Raw genomic sequence first — 19938 nt, 5'->3', positions numbered from 1 at the left:
GCAGTTGGTGGCTTTATGATGTGAGGTGGGGGCTCTGCAAACCACACTGCTGCTTGGCCTGCTGCTCGCTGTTAGGCTCTAACAGTGGGCCCACTGGAGACAGATAGCAAGACTACAGGAGCTGGAGGAATTTGACCCCAGGTTTCCTCTATGCTTCTTCCCGCCCCAGGGAGCTACCTCAACAACACTCCTTCATACTGGTTGTAGTAGCGCCTTCTCACAACAGTGGGGCATTCCGTTTGTAGTCTTCCCAACGTTTGATCCCATCATGTCCCCCTCAGTGTCTCCAGCACCAAGGAAATCTGAGGTCCATCTCTGCAAACTCCTCCTCCAAGCTTGTAATTTTATGGTTCCAACATCTTCGTTTACTCCTTTGGTCCCACAGGTGGTAGGGCTGGCAGTTACTTCCTGAGGCTGCTGCCTGTTATATTACGGCACTTTTAAACTTTGCATGAGCTGAGTTAATAACTCGGTACTTAGTTAGCAATTCATGTAAGTGCTTTGTGAAAATAACTGGTATGTTGCCTGTCTCCTGACCAGACTATATCTGACTCTTTCTGTAGCTTGAACTACAGAAATTGAGTTGTTATAATTTTATAACTTGGTAGAGAAGTTAACCCTCAAAGGCCTTATGGGTTAATTGTTCTGTAGGAAGTTAACCAGTCTTATATTTGACCTGGCAGTCTTATTTTCACAATCTATTCTTCCTGTTACTATATAAATCCCTCAAATGTTCATGCAGCTAGGACTTGTGTTTTCTTCCTGATATCCTCATAAATGCGTTAGGCAAAATTTTGACACTAATTACCTGTTTGTATGAGAATTGTGTTTTGAACACCTCTATGCTTATGTTTTTTAATTTTTTTTAAATTTCTGAGAGAGAGAGACAGACAGAGACAGAGAGAGCAGGGGAGGGTCAGAGAGAGAGAGTGACATAGAATCTGAAGCAGGCTCCAGGCTCTGAGCTAGCTGTCAGCACAGAGCCCAATGTGGGGCTCGAACCCACGAACCATGAGATCATGACCTGAGCCGAAGTCGGACGCTTAACCAACTGAGCCACCCAGGTGCCCCAAACACCTCTATGCTTATTAAGATGAAAGTCACTTCCTCACATTTTTAAAGATACTGATTAAAGCAATGTTTTCTATGGCAGATCGCAACCCATTAGTAGGTTATAAAATCAATTTAATGAATCCAGATAAACATTTTAAAAATTGAATTAACTGAAACAGAAAATATTAGAGTATATCATGAATGAGGGTAAATTGCTTCATAAAAGTTTTGTTTCAAATTTGTGGGCTCATGAGTGTGTGTTTACTGAGTCACACTGTGATTATTTTTTAAACTTGGAATCATAATAAAAGATGCTTCTAAAAATTCTCAAGGCACATAGTCAGATTGCAGTTTATTTTAATGTGATTGGCAATAGCTAGATAAATTCCCATGCTTCTTTTACTATTCTCTTTTTCTAACTCATGTAATTCAGTTTTCTGAGTGAGTGAGAAAATTAAGTCAATATATATTTGTTTATTTTTTGGATGAAACACATTGACTTCTAAATGGAAGGTCAACACTATTTTCAGCAAGTCTTAAGAAATAGTAAAGGGAAGATAATTTCTCATCAAACAAGATGTTGATATAACCTGGAATATACAATTCTGTTCTCAATAAAATCTGAACAAGAATACATACTAGGTCAAATTTTATATTGATACAGAAATGTTTTAGACCTTACACATTAATTTCTGGGCTGACATTGAGAACAAGGAACAAATTATATGACAACATGGCTGAATTATTAGATGATAAGTGTATTTATAATATAAAGTTAGGTTTGCCCTGAATCTACAGTGTTTTTTTTTTTTTTCACTCATATAGACTTCTTCTTATAAATCAGTACAGGTCCAGACATGAAATGTTTGTCAGCAAGTTCTATTTTAGGAGGTCACCTCATAGGATTTTGCTGTGTGTCAGATAGGTAGAGATATCTGTGATTAGTGTCATGGGTCACCAAAACTCTGAAAAAGCATAGAAATGAAACCACTTTGTTGTGACATTTCAACAAAAAGAATGTCATGAAGACTTTCTTCAGAGTTACATAGTTCATTCTTACTTTTTTATTGTTAATAGGTGGAATAGTATAACTCTAAAACAAAAAAAAAATTCAGCAAAATATTTCCAATGACAGCAACATTCACTGGTCATAGAATATTTGTTGCGCAATTTGACTTAAAGGAATGACTCATTGTCCCCAAATTAGCCAAATTACTAACAGGCGTTAAAATAAACATTAATCATGGGTTCTGGTTTTGTCCACTGTCTTGTAGCACCATGGATAGTTCTCCTCCAGTCACTGCCATAAGAAGATGCCTGAACTACAAACACAACTTGAATGAGAGGTAAATGCAAAGTGAGATAGGGTCCTACAGACCCTACTAAAACTGGGTTAATCTACAAATGAAAACCATTAACTTATATGTGAACACTGTTCCATTTTCATGGTAAAGTTCCAAAAGTTGAACTAAAATGGGAACAAACAACTTCATATCTAAGGCACAATGGCATTTACCTTCAAATTAAGTTGATTCAAATATCCAGGAACCTGCATTAACTGTAGAACATCAGGTTCATATATTCCATCATCTCTGAATTCAGAAAATTTGTTTTGCTATTACAGTTGGACCAGTTTACTTTTTACTTCAATGAACAAGGGCTCCTGCCATTTTCTCTATTGTATTTGGAGACAGGCTTAGAACCTCCAGCAGGATAAAAAACATTGTAAAGCTCCCTCCTGCACAACAGTCCAATAGCAAGAATTGCAAAGCCTAGTGAATTGGCAAGCTCTGAAAGGATATCTGAGATGTTTGCTCATTTACTCTTAAAATCTATTCTGCAGGGCACTATGTAATCAACTGATTTTGTGGTTTCCAAGGAGCTAAGAGACTGAGGTCTTATACTTTATAGTAATAATGTACAGTACATTAACCACCTGGGTCCCTGTGTGTATCATTGTTTCCTTTCCAGCAGTCAAAACAAAGTATCCTTAAGTTCCCCTTAATGTGTATTTGATATTTTTGTAAATGTGTTCTTAGAGCTTTTCCAAATGGTCCCTGTGTTTCATCAGCTCTCTGACGGACTTCATTCTGTGGCACAACACAACAACACCACTTAAAGACGGCCTCATTCGTATGCTTCAATGCTCATTGATTGCTTTGGAAGCTGCACTTTATTTACAGATAATAGGTGTGGTACATGGAATGAAGGAATCTCATTGGGGCAATATACTATCCTGAAATTCTGTCATTTGCTTCTCTTGAGATATGAACACTTTAACTCAAATTGGATTTAAACTTTTATAGAAGCACATAAACTTCTAGAGAGATGTATTTCATAACTAAATCTGAGGTAGGTTACAAAGGGGAAAATCATTATTATCACTAATTATAAGTCACTTTAATCCTGCTGAGTTTCCTGCAAATCCCCTGAAAATGGGGACCATAATGACATCTCATTCACCTCTATAAATTTCAGAGAACTCTGAAAGTACTCACTGATTCTCAAGAAAGCAGGAACACACTGGAAAGACATATTCTACTGTAGTTTAACTCAACAGTGACAGTGTCTTTCCTGGAAATGCTCGCTGTCATTTGTCTTACAGTTTCCATTTGAGAAGCACAAGGATCATGAAGGGTCACAGAGCTGTTCATGAACAGGGGCTCTCACTCCTACTCTGTGCCTTCAGAAGCTTAGATACATTAGTGGATACCCTGGTTTTCTGAAAACATCATTTACCCTTTGCCTAGAATATGTGTTTCTTCCACCGTGCTGGAGAGAGTCTAAAAGGACTCACTTCTCTCAATTATGGTGGCTCACAGAGTGAGTGACTCAAGGAGGTAAGTGAAGAAAAGAGAATGTGTTTAAACCTTGGGAGGAAGGGAAAAAGTATAGTGGGATATTCAGAGCTTCAAAAGTCTACAAATGGAGTCAGATCTCATAATTTTACATTCATAATGATTATATTTAAAATGAGAAATGAATGTGTCTGTATAGTTAATGGGAGAGTAATGTGAAATGGACTCTTGATATATGTGATCGTGAAAGGCTTTTGAAGTTCAGTTTTGTTATAAGCATGAAATTCCAATATCGTTACCCTCTTTTCTCAAAGGTATTAGTATTACTTATAAGTAGTTTAATAGTCTGATCATTTTAAAATTACCGTGCACTATCATTAGTCTTATTTATTAACTTTTCATGAACATTGTTCACGTTTCAGTATGAGTTCTTTCAATTGAAGTCATAAAAAGTTGATTTTCAATTTCCTAAATGACATTTGGTCTCTAATTTTTGGAATTAAAGGGTAGTGTCTGACTACTCAGACCATTTAAAAAGTACCATCCTACAAATCCAGATGAGGAATTCAATATAGTTGAATTGCTTAATGGAGATGGACACTTGGTTTATTGGAAATAAAATAGATGAAGAAATGAAGGGCCATAGCTAAATGAGCATATAACTTAGCCTTTGTTCTACTTGCTATATTAGTCTGTGACAAGACTGGACAGGGCCTAAGAAAATGTAAACAAATTCGGCTAGAGGGTTTTCCTTTTCCTTTCAGGAACTTTGATCAAAGCTAACAGAACCTCAGCTCCTTTAAGTAAATTGGGTAAAAGGGAGACTTAATGGACTCATAGACACAAGAAATGATTTTACAGCTAAAAAGACCAAGGGTCCACTGGGTCTCAAAAGCAACTGACACCAGGAACACAAATATCACCAGAGCCCTCTCAGTCAATCATGATAATGTCGACTGATAATGTCGACAAGTTATCTCCACATCTTGATTGCCCAATGGCTTTAGTCATGTGTTGAACACAGGGCTGTGAGAGCTCTAAAACTGTGCACATTCCAGCAATAGTAGATTGCACAAATGACTACAGTTCTGTCTAGCTCCCCTCATCACAATATAGAATTGATTTCTCCTTGCCTTAAATACTGGCTGGCCCTGGGATTTTCCTGGCCCAGCAGAACACAGCAGCAACAATCCTGCTTGGGTCCCAAGATTCCTAGGATCCTGGCCAGGTTAGCCATCACCACGTGAACAAGCCCAGGCTAGACTACAGGAGAGTGCAAGGCTCAGCAGAGCCATGGAAGCATCTTAGACCATCCAGCATCCCTAAGGGCCCACAGCAGTTCATCAGGCACATAAGCCCAGGACCAAAGCCTCCCAGCTGGCCCCAGAGGAGTAGACTGCTCAACCACTTCCCTTCGTTCCAAAAAAGCATATGAGACATTGTACTGAACTATAACACAGACAGTTCCTACAAACCTGATTTCATCCTTCACTTCTCAATTGAGAGAATTAAAATAACAATTGCCCTTTCATAAATTTTGCCTCTTTAGGTTTTGAATATCTGAAACATTTGTAATATAATAAAGAGGCACAAGGTAAGAAATGAATCGAAATCAATTCATCAAATTACATTATTTAATCCATTCTACAACAAAACATTCTTATTCATTGTTTTTAAATGCAGGCTTGCTTCTTAATTGGAAAACACCAGTTATCTAAGTATTAGCTTCTTTTCATCAAAAAGTAAAACTTTCAATATCACCTGATATTATTTCTAAAGCATTTGCTATAAAGCTTATTTTAAAGCACAGTTTTGAAAAAGTACCTTGAACCCAAAGGTCAAGATGGAAATTTGAGTCCTGATTACTACTATCTTTCCAAGTTAGCACTCAAATGAACAAAGATCTTATTTAATAGATGTTTGTTCATTTGTTTTTCCACCACCAAATCAAAAGTCTTAGAACTTCCTGTAACATAGAGGATAGAGGAGAATGAACTAAAAGAAAAATTTGCTAGCGTGTAAGTAAAATGCAACCAGAGGAAAATCTGGTTGAGATTAGGGAAAGGTCATTTGCAGGACTATAAAACAGTCAGCAGCTTTGAGTATCCAAGACCCATGAGGTAGGAAGAAAAGGCAGGGTTGGGGGCAATTCCCGGCCATGTGAAAAATCAGGAGAACATCAGAGGTTGCGAAAGAGCAAAATAAGCCTCACTTTCTGGATACATATAGTGGAACACTGAATAAAGAAAGCAAGGGTATACCAGAAAACTCATTTTCTATATAAGGAAATGGTGAGTTCTTCTTCTGCTTCTTTTTTTAAATGTTTATTTATTCTTGAGAGAGACAGAGACAGAGAGGAGCAGGGGAGGGGCAGAGAGAGAGGGAGACACAGAATCCAAAGAAGGCTCCAGGCTCTGAGCTGTCAGCACAGAGCCCCATACAGGGCTCAAACTCACAGACTGTGAGATCATGACCTGAGCAAAGTCAGACACTTAACTGACTGAGCCACCCAGGTGCCCCAAAGAAATTGTGAGTTCTTCAAGTGACAAAAGTAAAACAAAATTTCTCTGCCATTTTATTTCTTGTTTAGCTGCCTTCACCAGCAGCCTCTCTCTCTCTAATGATCCCCTCCATCAACCTGTTTACTAATTAAACAAAGCCTCTCTCTCTCTCTCTCTCTCTCTCTTTTATGTGAGAGAGAGAGACTGAGAGAACTCAAGCAGGGGAAGGACAAAGAGAGAGGGAGACACAGAATCTAAAGCAGATTCCAGGCTCTGAGCTGTCAGCACAGAGCCCATCATGGGGCTCGAACCCACAAACCATGATAACATGACCTGAGTTGAAGTTGGAAGCTTAACCAACTGAGCTACCAAGGTGCCCCACAAAGCCCATCTCTTTAAAAAAAAAAAGAGGACCATGCAATCTCTGATATCCTAAGACTGTATACACACACAAAGACTTTACTCCCTAATCAGTAACTATAATAAAGAAGAATCTTGAGACATAAGATTCAAGAATTTAAGAGAAGATGTAAATCTAAGTGATTAGTGGAAAAAGTCAAGATTTACTAAAAACGAATGAAACTAGAAACAATTTAAATGCATTTTAAAAATTTTAATGTTTATTTTTGAGAGAGAGAGAGACAGAGCATGAGGGGGAGACAGGAAGAAGAAGAGGGGGACAAAATCCAAAGCAAGCTTCAGGCTCTTAGGTGTTAGCACAGAGTCCATTGTGGGGCTCAAACTCACGCAAGATCATGACCTGAGCCAAAGTCAGCCACTCAACAGACCAAGCCACCCAGGTGCCCGAAGACCATTTTAATGTTAAGTTCTTGGGTGCCTGGGTGGCTTAGTCGGTTGAGCATCTGACTTCAGCTCTGGTCATGATCTCACAGTGCATGATTTTGAGCCCTGTGTGGGGCTCTGTGCTGACAGCTCAGAGCCTGCAAACTGCTTCAGATTCTGTGTCTCCCTCTCTCTCTGCCCCCCCTCCCCCCACCCTGCTTGGGCTCTATCTCTGTGTCTCTCAAAAATGAATAAATATTTTCTAAAAATGTTTTAAGAAGTTAAGTTCTGACAAAAGTTGCAGGCTGGCATTTGCTTTACTTGTTCTGTTCTTATTTAAAGATGGGAAAGTGTACTATTTGTGCACTCATGGTTGTCCAAATTTTAACTTTTAAGTCAGTCATGGGATAACAGAACAGAACATCCACTTACATCTTTATTGCTCTCCTACCAGGCTGCCTTGCGTGTGAGGTGTCCAGAGAGTTGATTAAGTTAATGAATGAGGTACTAGCTGTTCTTTGAAGTTAGCTTTGACTCCATTAACTGGAAAGCTTATTACATTAGCAGCACTCTCAGTGTTCAGTGAGGTTTTGGGCTAATGAGCTGGATTAATTAGTTAGTATTAACTTCTAAAGGCTTTCCTTCTGTTGCTCTGGCCTCTGAATTTGAAAGAGGAAGGACTCCCTAATAGTGCACTACAAGCAAACATCCTATCGAAGTGAAATCTACATAAATACTACAATAAAAATAGAGACCATGAAATTTCAAAACTCACATCTTTCCCCTCTGGAAAAAATTATAGAAGTTCCAGTGATATACAGTGATGTACAGAAGACAAGTCGGGCTGAAGTAGAAGGCAGTGATCACTATTGCTGGGAACTTAATATCAAAACCATACAAAAGAAAACAAACAAAAACAAAACTTATCAGCACATGTAACAGATTTGGTGTAAGATTTCCTTTGCAACCCCTTCTTAGAAATTTGGAAAGGGCAGGGAGGTGCAAGCAGCAGGCACGAGAGCTCTTTTTTTCTTTCAGGTTCACTTTCAGTTTCTCCACAATGTTCAGAGTAGCTTATTTCTAGTTTCTGTATGAATTTCTGTAGTACTGTATAAAATTGTGTTCAATTCTTAATAGTGTCCTTAATGTGTTTTATGTAAGAACATGAATCGTGTCTAATCCAAATGTGACTGGTTTGTTTGGCTTTGGAAGAGATGTTCCCTTTTTGATCCTCCCAAAGCCTGCAATTCAGTAGCGCAGTGGGTTTTCATTAAAAACTAGAATTTTTTTTTTAAAAGTAAAAATGAAATGAAATGAAAATCATACATGAGGAAGGTGATTGGGTTTCTTGCATTCATGTACCTTTTCGTCCCGGGCTAAAATTTTAGAACCAAATGACAATTACAGAAGGAAGAAAACCCAGAAGGACGCACACCTTGGTAGGATGAGTAACTTGATTCTAATAGAGTTTAAATAGAACTTCTTGAGGGACTGACTGATCCTAATGAAAAGAGGCATGGCGATGTATATTTAATTACAAAAATAGGAGAAGTCCATTTAGAAAATGCAATTAAAGTTTTTATTCTGATTGAATATATTTTAGAACAGCATGGCAGGGTGAGCCATAAATAATATTGTCTCATATTTTTTAATAAAATGTGTTAAGCTCTAGGTTGTGGCCTGGATCTCTGCCACTGAGTATATACTATTAAGGAGTAATTATATAAAGTGAATTTGCCATAATCGTGCACTTATTTATGTATCCATTCATTCACATGGCAAATATTTATCACTGAGGTTAGCTAACTTTTTCTGGGAAGGGCCAGTAGTAAATAGTTTAGACTTGCAACCCATCCAATCTCTGTCACAACCAGTAAACAACCACCATTGTAGCATGATAGTAGGCTTAGACAAAATGTAAACAAGTGAGCGTGGCTCTGTTTCAAAAATAATTGATATATGAACACTGAAATTTGAATTTCATGTAATTTTCAGGTGTCAGATACTATCTTCTTTGGATATTTTTCAATCATTAAAAAAATAAAAACTACTTAGCTTGGGCCTCATTTACTAAGCTAGGCATTGTGGTGGGTGCTGGGTATATGAAGAAGAAAATACACGTCCATCCTCAAAGAGCCTCTTCAGAACTCATAGAATAAGATGAACCTGATTCTAATTCCCTGTAGGTGAAACTGCATAATCCAAATCAGTGAAGAGAGGGAGAAAAGCACTCCCAGCCAGTGGGCACTGCAGGTTTTCTTGTGAAGATCCAGGCCTTCCACTCTGGAATAAAGCTCTCAGTGGATCCCAGACAAAGAGCTGGACCCACACAACCTTGGTACTTAGAAGTCAGACTTGAACCTCCAGGTGGGAGTTCTGGAGTCACCATTCAGGTCATTTAGATCAAACATGCTCTGGCAGAATAAACGCCCAATGACCTTTCAGTGAAGATCTTAAGCAACACTCAAGCCAGTGAACCTGCCCCTGGGTATATGACAGCTTATAAGCAAGGCCCAAGGGAACTTTCCTGCTTTTGTAAAAGAGGTTAAGTTCACGGGCAGTCTAACCATAAACAGGTTTTGTTTTGTGGAGAAGTTAAAAAGCTTTCTTTCTATTTCTCAGTCTCAACAAGCCTTTGCCCATATCTGGGCCTTTGTACCTGCCATTCCTTTTGTCTGGGATATTCTTCTTCCAAATCTTTTCAGCACGATTATGCTGATCCTTTGAGTCCTGGCTTAAATGTCATGTTTCTAGAGGGGCCTTCCCTAACCACTCTGTCTAAAATGCCGCTCCATCACTACTCACACATGTAAGCCATTCCCTCTTTCAACTCCCTGGTTTTTTTCTTCACAGCATTTATCGAAATGTTAAGTATCTGTGATCATGTATATCTTTGCTCCTTTACTGTCTGTTTTCTCCCAGTATGAGCTCCATACTGTCACAGAATGTTTCAGGCTGATTTGGTGTTGCCTCCCTAGAATATTTCAACAGATGTGTGCTAAAACAATGTATGAATTTATGAGAGATATTTGTGAGGGAATTGGGTTTTATTTGCAAGAGATTTGCTTCCAAAACTGTGAACTTCCTTTCCTTTGTCATTTTCCACTGTCTCTCACCCAATTCTCTGCTTTAAATTTAAACAGGGACCTAGGATGAGGCACAGACGCTTTCTATCTACAAATATTGGCATGCCCAGCACTGCACTGAGAGCTTTAGGTAATAGAATGACTAAAGGTGTCTATGATCTTAAGAAACCTCTAACCTAATACAGGAGACAAATGTGAGCAGATTTTTACAATGTGACATCATTTATGGTACAGTGCAATCGTAGAGGGTATGTGCAAAATGATAAGGAGGAAAGAAGAGGAAGTAAGATGCTTATCAGGTGTTTTTTAATCCAAAGAATGGATGCTTATGACGTCACCAATAGAAAGTCTGGTGCCACATGTGGCTTCTAAATACAGTCAACCCAATTCTGCTACAGTTGCCATGGCACTCACCTATGAGAGCCCACTGCCCAGGCTAGTCTTCTAAAAATCTTAACAGTCTATCCAACTCACCCACAACTTGCCCTTGTAGGGAATGGATTCCATATCCTCCATCTCTTCATCCATTATTTTCATCTCTCAGTCCAACACTGCCTTAGTCTCTTATAGATGAAGCATCCCTAAGTTGTGATGAGCAGGTAAGACTGACCATAGCTTTGGAGCAGGACACGGAGACAGTAGCTTTCTCAGCTGCTGCTGAGAAAACAATCGGCCCTGGTCACCCTTAATGAAAGGGAAAAAATGGAGATCCTTACCTTCCTTTTCACTGGTCATTTGGGATTTCATCAACCATACAGACTGCCCTTAAACCGGTGGTTCTCAGGCCTGGCTGCAACATTGACACCTCTGCTGCAGTGATTTTAAAAATACTTAAGTCTGGTCCCTATCCCAGATCAATTACATCAGAGTTTCCAGGGTATGGCCCTGGCCACTCTATTTTTAAAAAGTACCCGCTCAAATGTGGAACCAAGGTTGAAAACACTACTTCTTGTTAAATTTAGATTGCTTTCCTTTAAAGATATAGGCCCAGCAAGGAATACACAGTATGATTTACATAATTCCCCACACCTGCCTGGAGACTGCCTGACTCAAAACAAAGCAGATTACTTCCCAGTCTGAAGTCACCAAACATGGTGCACATATGTGTGCTTCTTTTACTCTCCAATTAAATTTTCCTTTTTCTTAAGTTCAATTCATTACTGCTAATTATTCTGTCTCACCAGTTTGTGTTTCTTCTCTCTGCCCTATTCATATTCTTGTAGGTGATTATTCTGCCCGGCTTTTAGTTATTATCAATTTGGTTATGTATATTTCTACTCTTTTGTCTAAAGTTAGGTGTAATTCAGTTGGGTAAGTTTAACAACTACCATTATACACATGTTTTTTAAATAGCTACTTGTAGGTGAATTTACCTTGCCTTGATGGCAAAGTGCCCATAAATGTTCAGTCAGCTGGAGAACTCCTTTGGCTAAACATTTCCACAATCTATTTCTTTTATTTTTTTTTAAGTAATTTAATTTACTGGGATGGTAGTAATAGCCCATTCCACTTTGCACTATGGGGAAGAAGGGATATTTTTATCTACTTAAAAGCTAATAAAGACTCCCACTGTTGAAAAATATTCAAACCTCCCAATTATTTCCATCAAGCGATAAATTTAAAAGAAAAGAAAAAGAATTAAAACCCCAAAATGTTAGCAAGTAAGCAATAATGACTAAGAGAAACTTAGGGAAGGATCATTAAATTCATCTTTGCTTAGAGCAACCGGATAGTCATATGCAGAGGGGACCATAAAAGGGTGTTTCCTACCACTGGAAATAATATGAGTTGACATATAATTGATGAAATTCACCATCTGGGGTAATAAATCATAGAAGGAAATGATCAGTATGTGTGTGACCACAGAGCTTTTGTCCCACTCTCTACGTCCCCGCAACTCCAGCTGCTGCCCACCCAAAGATCTTACTTGCCCCTAGTATTATGCTCCCCCATGGACCACCATGGGCATATGCGTATAGTTCCCTCTCACTACAGCGTATTAATTTTGCAGACTACCTCCATGGGTCCGTTTTTCAGAATGAAGATAAACTGAGTAGCTGAATTTTTTGACATACTCCAAAGGAGTTGGGTAAATCCATCATGTGGCACTTCATTGTTTTCCTTAGCCGATCCCAAAATATAACCTCTTTTTGGTATCTATTCCCACTACACACAATTTCTATAATATTCTACTTTTCTTTCCTGTCCCAAGTATCTTTTCCCATTTTCCTACCAAACCACCTCAATGAATGCATGTAGCTTGATTATGATTCAGATACCCTTGACTTCTGACGATCGAAGCAGGCCACTTCTAACCTGTATACTGTGTTCTAGTTCTATGTGTTCCTCCTAGATCCTGACCTTTGGGTGTTTTACCCTAGTCAGAGTATTTAGCCCAGATTCAGAATTTCCCACTGCTCTTGACAGTTTAGTTTGGAAATTCTTAGTTCTGAACTACATCTTAATGCCAATAAACCATAGTCTTTTTTTTTTTTTTATGTTTTATTTATTTCTAGGAGAGAGAGAGCGTGAGCAGGGGAAGGTCAGAGAGAGAGGGAGCCACAGACTGAAACAGACTCTAGGCTCTGAGCTGGCAGTCAGCATAGAGCCCGATGCGGGGCTCGAACCCACGAACCGCGAGATCATGACCTAAGTGAAAGTCGGACGCTTAACCGACTAAGCAACCCAGGTGCCCCTACCATAGTCTTTTATCAAGAGAGTTCACACTCATTGAATCTTTCTAAGAAGGTCAAGTAATAACTAATTTTTAGAGTGCCACTGAATTCTGTTTTTCTAGCTTATTATTAAATAATTACACACATTTATTATAATAAATAAAATATTTATACCTTACTATCGTAAGGTATTAAAAATAAGTTTGTGATTTCATCATAAACTTAGACCCTCAGGAAAGTCCTAGTTTCTTGGAACTGAGTCAAGCATTGAGTGTTTATAGAAAAAGAACTCACAATATTCTTAGATAGATTCAACTTTATGTGGATTCTATATGGCAACCCAAAGTACCATTTTCTAAGATAGTAGATAATTTATATTTAACTATGTGAAAATATTATCTTTTTAGCTAAACATGTAGTGAAACCTCATTAAGACTAACTGAGACATGATCACTCAGTGTGAATTATAAATTATATAGCATTTTAAAAAGTTGTAGTTTGGTGTGCCTGGGTGGCTCAGTCAGTTGAGTGGCTAACTCTTGATTTCAGCTCAGGTCATGATTTCATGTGGTCATGAGATTGGGCCCTATGATGGGCTCTGCACTGACAGCATGGAACTGCTTGGAACTACTTCTCCCACTTCTCTCTTTTCCTCTCTCTCTGAAAATAAATAAGTGAACTTAGAAAAAAAATTTTAAACTTGTAGTTTACTTCATGGGTTTTAAACTAAAGTCAACAAGCTTCTAGTGTGTGTAGACAATATACTTTGCCACCTATATCTTCTTGATGGGTAAGGTGTTTATGTCATGTGACTACTGGCAGAAGGAGAATTTGTGCAAATTGGTACCAGGAAGACTGGGGAGAATAAAAGATAATGAAACAACATTCCCTTCCTGGCCATCCCTTCTGATCAGCAGGTTGATGAAAAGATTCATGAAGGACTTTGTAACACACCAAGTACTAAAGGTGGCATATACCTGTAAATAAGCCCGTTCTCCCTTTTTCTGTGAAAGAGCGGCACTCTTCAATGTTCACCAGTGTTCTTGCAGTGTAGCACTGTTACAGACTCAGTGTATGTGTCCTCCATCAAATCCATACCTTGAAGCCCTAACCCCTGGTGTGGCTATATTTGGAGATGGAGTTTCTAAGGCTGAAAGATTAAGATTAAGTGGGGTTATAAAGGTGAGGTCTTGACTTACAGGATTAGTGTCTTTTTCTTAATGTTTATTTATTTATTTTGAGAGAGAGAGAGAGGAGAAGGGGCAGGGAAAGAGACAGAGACAGAGACAGAGAGAGAATCCCAAGCAGGCTCTTCACTGTTAGCATGGAGCCCAATGTGGGGCTTAGTCTCACGACTGTGAAATCATGACCTGGGCTAAAATCAAGAGTCAGACGCTCAACTGAATGAGCCACTCAGGCTCCCCAGGATTAGTGTCTTTATAAGAAAAGACCAGAGAGTTTTTTCTTTCTCAATCCATGCGCATATAAAGGCCATGCAAACACACCATGAGATGCTTATTAGCCAAGAAAAGGGATCTCAGAATGAAACCAACCTCTCCAGAACCTTAATCTTAGACTTCTGAGTCTGTAGAACTACTGTTTAAGTCATCCAGCCTATGGCATTTTGTTATGGTAGCCTGAGCCAACTAATACAGATACCATTATCCTGAAGTCGTGAGATTTTGTATATAAAGATGGGTGAATCTTGTCACAGTAATGGAAGCACAGTGGATGAAGCTGGTGAGTCATTTTGTGAGAAAATACTTCTGCACACCTACAATATATTGAGAGAGATGAGTGAAATCCTGCTATTTAATAGCAGAATACATAGGCACTAGTGGTATTTATCTGATTTATCAATACGGGACCACAAGGATCAGGATAGAAGCTGTCACAAGATGCTAAGATTTCCCTCCTGAGAAAACAGCTCTTAGTTTAGAGCAGAGTTAACAGGAGCATGATGATTTATGTTTTTCTTTCTTGAACATCTTCCTCATCCTCCATTATATAACATTTATCTTTACACTATTTAAATTAGGCTGTATCTAGGAGGGGGTCATATATGAGGGGATTCTTTCCTTCCTTGTACCTTATTTTTACTTGCAATTCAAGCTAGACAAATTTATATTCATCTAGGCTGCCATTCTCCTAGTGTCCTGCTGGGGACACAGGCACCAACACATTTCCTAAGATCTGAAGGTATTTATATTGTCATGACTAAGGCTGTCAAGATAAGAAGTTGTCAAGACTGAGGTATTCCTGGAATCTAGTGGGGTAGAAGCCAGGGATGCTACTAAACATCCTACAATGCTCAAGATATCTCCCTAACAACAACAACAACAACAACAACAAAAGAATTATCTGATCTAAATGTCAGAGTGCCACTGTCAAGCTACATTTGTACTATAGTCACAGATACTTTTAGAAGGACCCTCAAGATGAGACATTTTTGCATCCATACTTCCACTTGGATCTGGATAGATAACAATGAGTGGGGATGGGTAGAGCTTCTTGCTGTTTCTATTAGAATTCTTCACCATTCTCTGTACATCTCCCTTTAGCACTGCTCTCTTTTTTAATAAAATTCTCTTCATTAAACTCTCTTTGTTTGTTTCTTTGTTTATTTTTGGTAATCTCTACATCCAACATGGGTTTCAAACTCAGGACCCCAAGATCAAGAGTTGCATGCTCTTCCGACTGAGTCAGCCAGGTGTCCCCAAACTCTCTTTGGTTAAAACTTCTGAGTTTGCTACTTTCTTTGTAGGACTCTAACTGGCATGGAGTTTTAGGCTTACATGAAGCAATTGATAAGAGTATTTAACATGTTTATTTTTCTTAAATTAGATGTGGAATGGCAAAGTTTCACCAGTACTAATTGCAAACATTTTCTGAGTAGTGTCTCTGTGTATCCATCTGTATAAGTACTTGATGTCTATTAACTCATTTATTCTTCACAAAAGATCTATGAGTTGGGTGCTGACAGGATTCATGGTAAAACTGGAGAATGTGGGTCAAATGACTGGCCCAAGGTCACACACTGAAAATGGCTGTGAGCCTGACAGCTTAATACTACCTCAAGGAGGCATTTGTTCTCAGAAATACAGAAAGCCATAGTTGGCTCCAGTGAATCACTCAAATGTTAATCACAAAGAAATTTTCAGAATGGCATCCAGAGCAAGCCTTGATGGCATTCTACACTCCCACTCTGTCCTTTTTTCTCTTTCTTTTACTCCTTTTTCCTTACCTTTTGTTGCCTCCTACATTTCTTCTCTTTTTCTTTTAGTTTCTCTTGTACTTTTATTTTTGCATGCCTCTTCATTTCCATTCTTTCCTCTCTTTGCCTTGCCCCCTCCCCTTTTCTCTTTTTTTGAAAAACTTAGGTCTGCTTTTGGCATCTAACTGTTAAAATGAACTGGGTTCAACTCTTTAGTCATAATGGCATTCAAACTATCAGGAACAGAGAGAATGTATGAAATATTAAATTAGCCTACTCTTGGGATTTATGAAATATTAAGCATAAAATTACTTAAATGGTAGTTTTCCAAGTGCCAGTGTCTTGAAACAAGATAGTCAATTTCATTTAAAAAATTGTGATTTATACACAGCTGAATCTTAAAGCCAATCTTCAAGAAACACAGAAAAAACAGGTTTTAATTTATATTCATATTATATGGAGAAATAAAATTGTTTAAAAAGATAAAGTTTATTTATGTAAGGGCTTGAGTTTGAACATATGAAATGGTAATATTTGAAAGTAATAGCTTCTCTAAAAATACTATTCAAAGTGGGCAAATTGATTTATTCTCTAAGGAATTATGACAGTAAGCCTAAAAGTATAGTTGCTGCTTTGCGTGCAACAATAATAAGGATGGTAACCTATTCCATCCATTTTTCACTATAAATAAGTACAGCACTTAATATCAAAAGCTGAGCTGTCCTGACACTTTGATAAATGGATGTATTGGTAGATGAGTGAAATAAGATTTTGTCTGAGAGGAAATATTGGCTTTTCATTAGGCCAACTGAGAATTTATAGCATACAAAAGAACTAGGAATTTATAGTTTCTTTAAAGAGGTTTAAATACTCTTTCTAAAGACATGCAAGTTATCTTCTCCTAAGGAAAAACTATTTCCTATTTCTAGAACTGATTGAGAGCAATGCACAACATATCTGTCTTAAACTTGTATATGGAAAGAGTAAGGACTGAAAGTTTATGCTGGTCTACTCAAAATGTTCTTCTTCTATTTTGTCCTCTTATGAACAAAATAAATCTTCAAAAATAAAACCATTTCTAAGGACAATTTTCTCCGTAAATATCCCTCTCAGAGACAGGGCAAGAACAAAGGCATTCTCTTGCCATTTCAGAAATTTTGCTGAAATCAGGATGTGGTTCCTCTTGCCTAAAACATTCAGGATAACTAAAGGATTGGGAAAGATTCTTGCCTTGTTCATTCTTTATAGAGAACAGAATTTGCTGGGGATGCACCATATTGAAATTCACATGTAATTGACACACAGAAATGTCTCCGTTTGATGTGTACATCACTCTAGTGTTAGGAAGAAACCTGTACAAAGATCTCAAATGAAGCATCTTGTGGCACTGCCTAAGAAATGACTCATGTTTCTTTGAGGGCTTGCTCAGAATCACTAACCAGTTTCAGGAACAGTGGGACTGTAAAGTATGTACTTCATTTCATGGCCATAAAAAGAGGTAGGTGAAGGTCATTAACATCTCTATAGGACTAGAAGGATCATTCTACTACCTTGGTTTCATAAACTTCTGCTATCACTTAAGGAACTCCTCTTAATTTAGATGAAATCTAGCCCCTCCCCTCCAAAAAAACATAAAAGAAGAGATCTCAAATGATTATACCTATGTTCTTCTTATTTCCAATCAGATGTGGGACCAGAAAAATGGCCTGATAAGTAAAATGAAGTGAATAATTTGAAAGATATTTAAGGTCCACTTTGCCTTATTCTGTGTTTTCTGTGAATATAAAACAGTCTTTTCTATTGGGAGTATTTGATAATGATAATGTGACTGAAGCTGTAAAATTAATTAGACAAATTTGGGAGATGAGATGTCCCTAGAAAGAAGTTCATCTGCAAGTGAAAAACACTAGCATGGTTGTTAAGGTGTGGTGTCCAATGTCCTTTAGCGCCTGGCTCCTCCTAGCATAATACACACCATCTAAGAACCTGTTAGAAATGCAAATCTCAGGCCTCACCTCAGACCCACTGAATCTGAATCAGCATTTTAACAAGGCCTCTTGATGATTCATATGCATCTTAAAGTTTGTGAAGCACTGCTTTATAACAGATCAGTTGTTTCAGAATCATCGACCAGAATGACAATGGTGCAGCTCTATGTTTCCACCATGCCCACATCAAAAAAGCATTAAAATTAAAAATAATAGGGGCACCTGGGTGGCTAAGTTGGTTAAGTGTCTGACTTTTGCTCAGGTCACGAGCTCACATTTTGTGGGTTTGAGCCCTGTGTTGGACTGCTTGGGATTCTCTCTCTTATCCTCTCTGTCTGCCCCTCCCTAACTCTCACTTTCTCTCTGTCTCAAAATAAATAAATGAATAACTATAAAAAGAAAAGAAAAGAAGAGAAAAGGAAAGAAAAGAAAAGAAAAGAAAAGAAAAAGTGATATTTTTAGAAGCCAGAGAAGTGGTCTTCCAGACCAGTGGCACCAGCATGACCTGGTAACTTGTTCAAAATGTAAATGATCACACTCCACCAAAGCCCTACTGAATCTAACCTTTTGGTTTGGCGCCCAGGCACTTATAGTTGAACAGCCCTACAGGTGATCCTGATTCCCAATTGGACTTTTAGTGTGGGAAATGAAGAGTCACCAGATATAGACAATCAGGATGAAAGGCAATTGACTAGAGTTACCAGAGAAGAAAATGAAAGTCCCCAAAAGGGGCTTACAGGGAAAATAAACATATTTCCACAAATGGCGCTATGTTTTCAAGGGTTAGGAATATATATGGAATGAACCATGCTTGTTATTTTTTCTCCAACTCCATAAATTGCCCTTCACAATTGATATATAATACCAGCTCCTTCAGGGAATCTTTTCCCTTCAAAAAGTAACTTTTTGCTGTTCTATACTACCATCCTCATGATCTGTTTTGACAATGTGATGGTTGTCACTTTACAATAATTGTCATCAGGACACCACTAGGAAACTACTTTATGTATAAAGCTTCCAGAGGATAGAAATTCTATCTTGTATCTGTGTAGCTCCCAGGCATTTAGCACTATATCTGGGACACAGTTGAGGCCTAATATGTTTTCTATTTGTTTGTTAATTCTTTTATTTGGAAATGAAAGGCCTATTTATTTGCCTGGTTTAAAAATTATCTTTTTAAAGGATGATCAGCTACCTATAAAATACTTTGAGATCCCTGATTAAAAGTAAGCTATGTTAAGAATATCTCCTTTTATACATGAAGCATTAAAAATAATCCACCAACAAAGTCATAGAAGGTCTTTACCCCCCAGTAGTACAATTGAAACATTTGACATAACATAAAATATGTCTCCATTTTCATGCATTTAAATTTCTAATTGTTTCTCTGTTCCCTTGGAGAGCTTTTCTAGGTCAATGAAGTACTCACACTGTGCTACACATTCCAAGAGTCCACGTTAGTCTCATCTCTTATTCTCAAAAATAGAATGCTAGCGAACGTTCCTCATTTATACAATAGTTAGAAGAGATCAAAAGAAAAATTTGACTGTGTCAAATGCAAGCTCCTGCAGCGTTTAGATTTCTGGTTAACAACATTAATCCTAGCTCCTTAGTATCTCCCCTTCTTTCAGGGTTAGCTTCCAATCAGGTTTAATCCTGAAAAAACAAAATAAAATCAACAGCAGCAACAACAACAAAAAACAAGTGACAAAGAATTTTTGAAAATACAGCGATGCGTTCATAGATTCCTAACCCTCATCTCATCTCATTTTGGCTCAAGAAGTGACCCAAGGAGAAAAATGACGGTGTGTGTGTGTGTGTGTGTGTGTGTGTGTGTGTG

This window comes from Hyaena hyaena, unplaced genomic scaffold (genome assembly GCF_003009895.1).
Source record: "Hyaena hyaena isolate Hyena2069 unplaced genomic scaffold, ASM300989v1 scaffold_168, whole genome shotgun sequence".
Lineage (NCBI taxonomy): Eukaryota > Metazoa > Chordata > Mammalia > Carnivora > Hyaenidae > Hyaena > Hyaena hyaena.
This window is presented reverse-complemented; position numbering follows the sequence as displayed.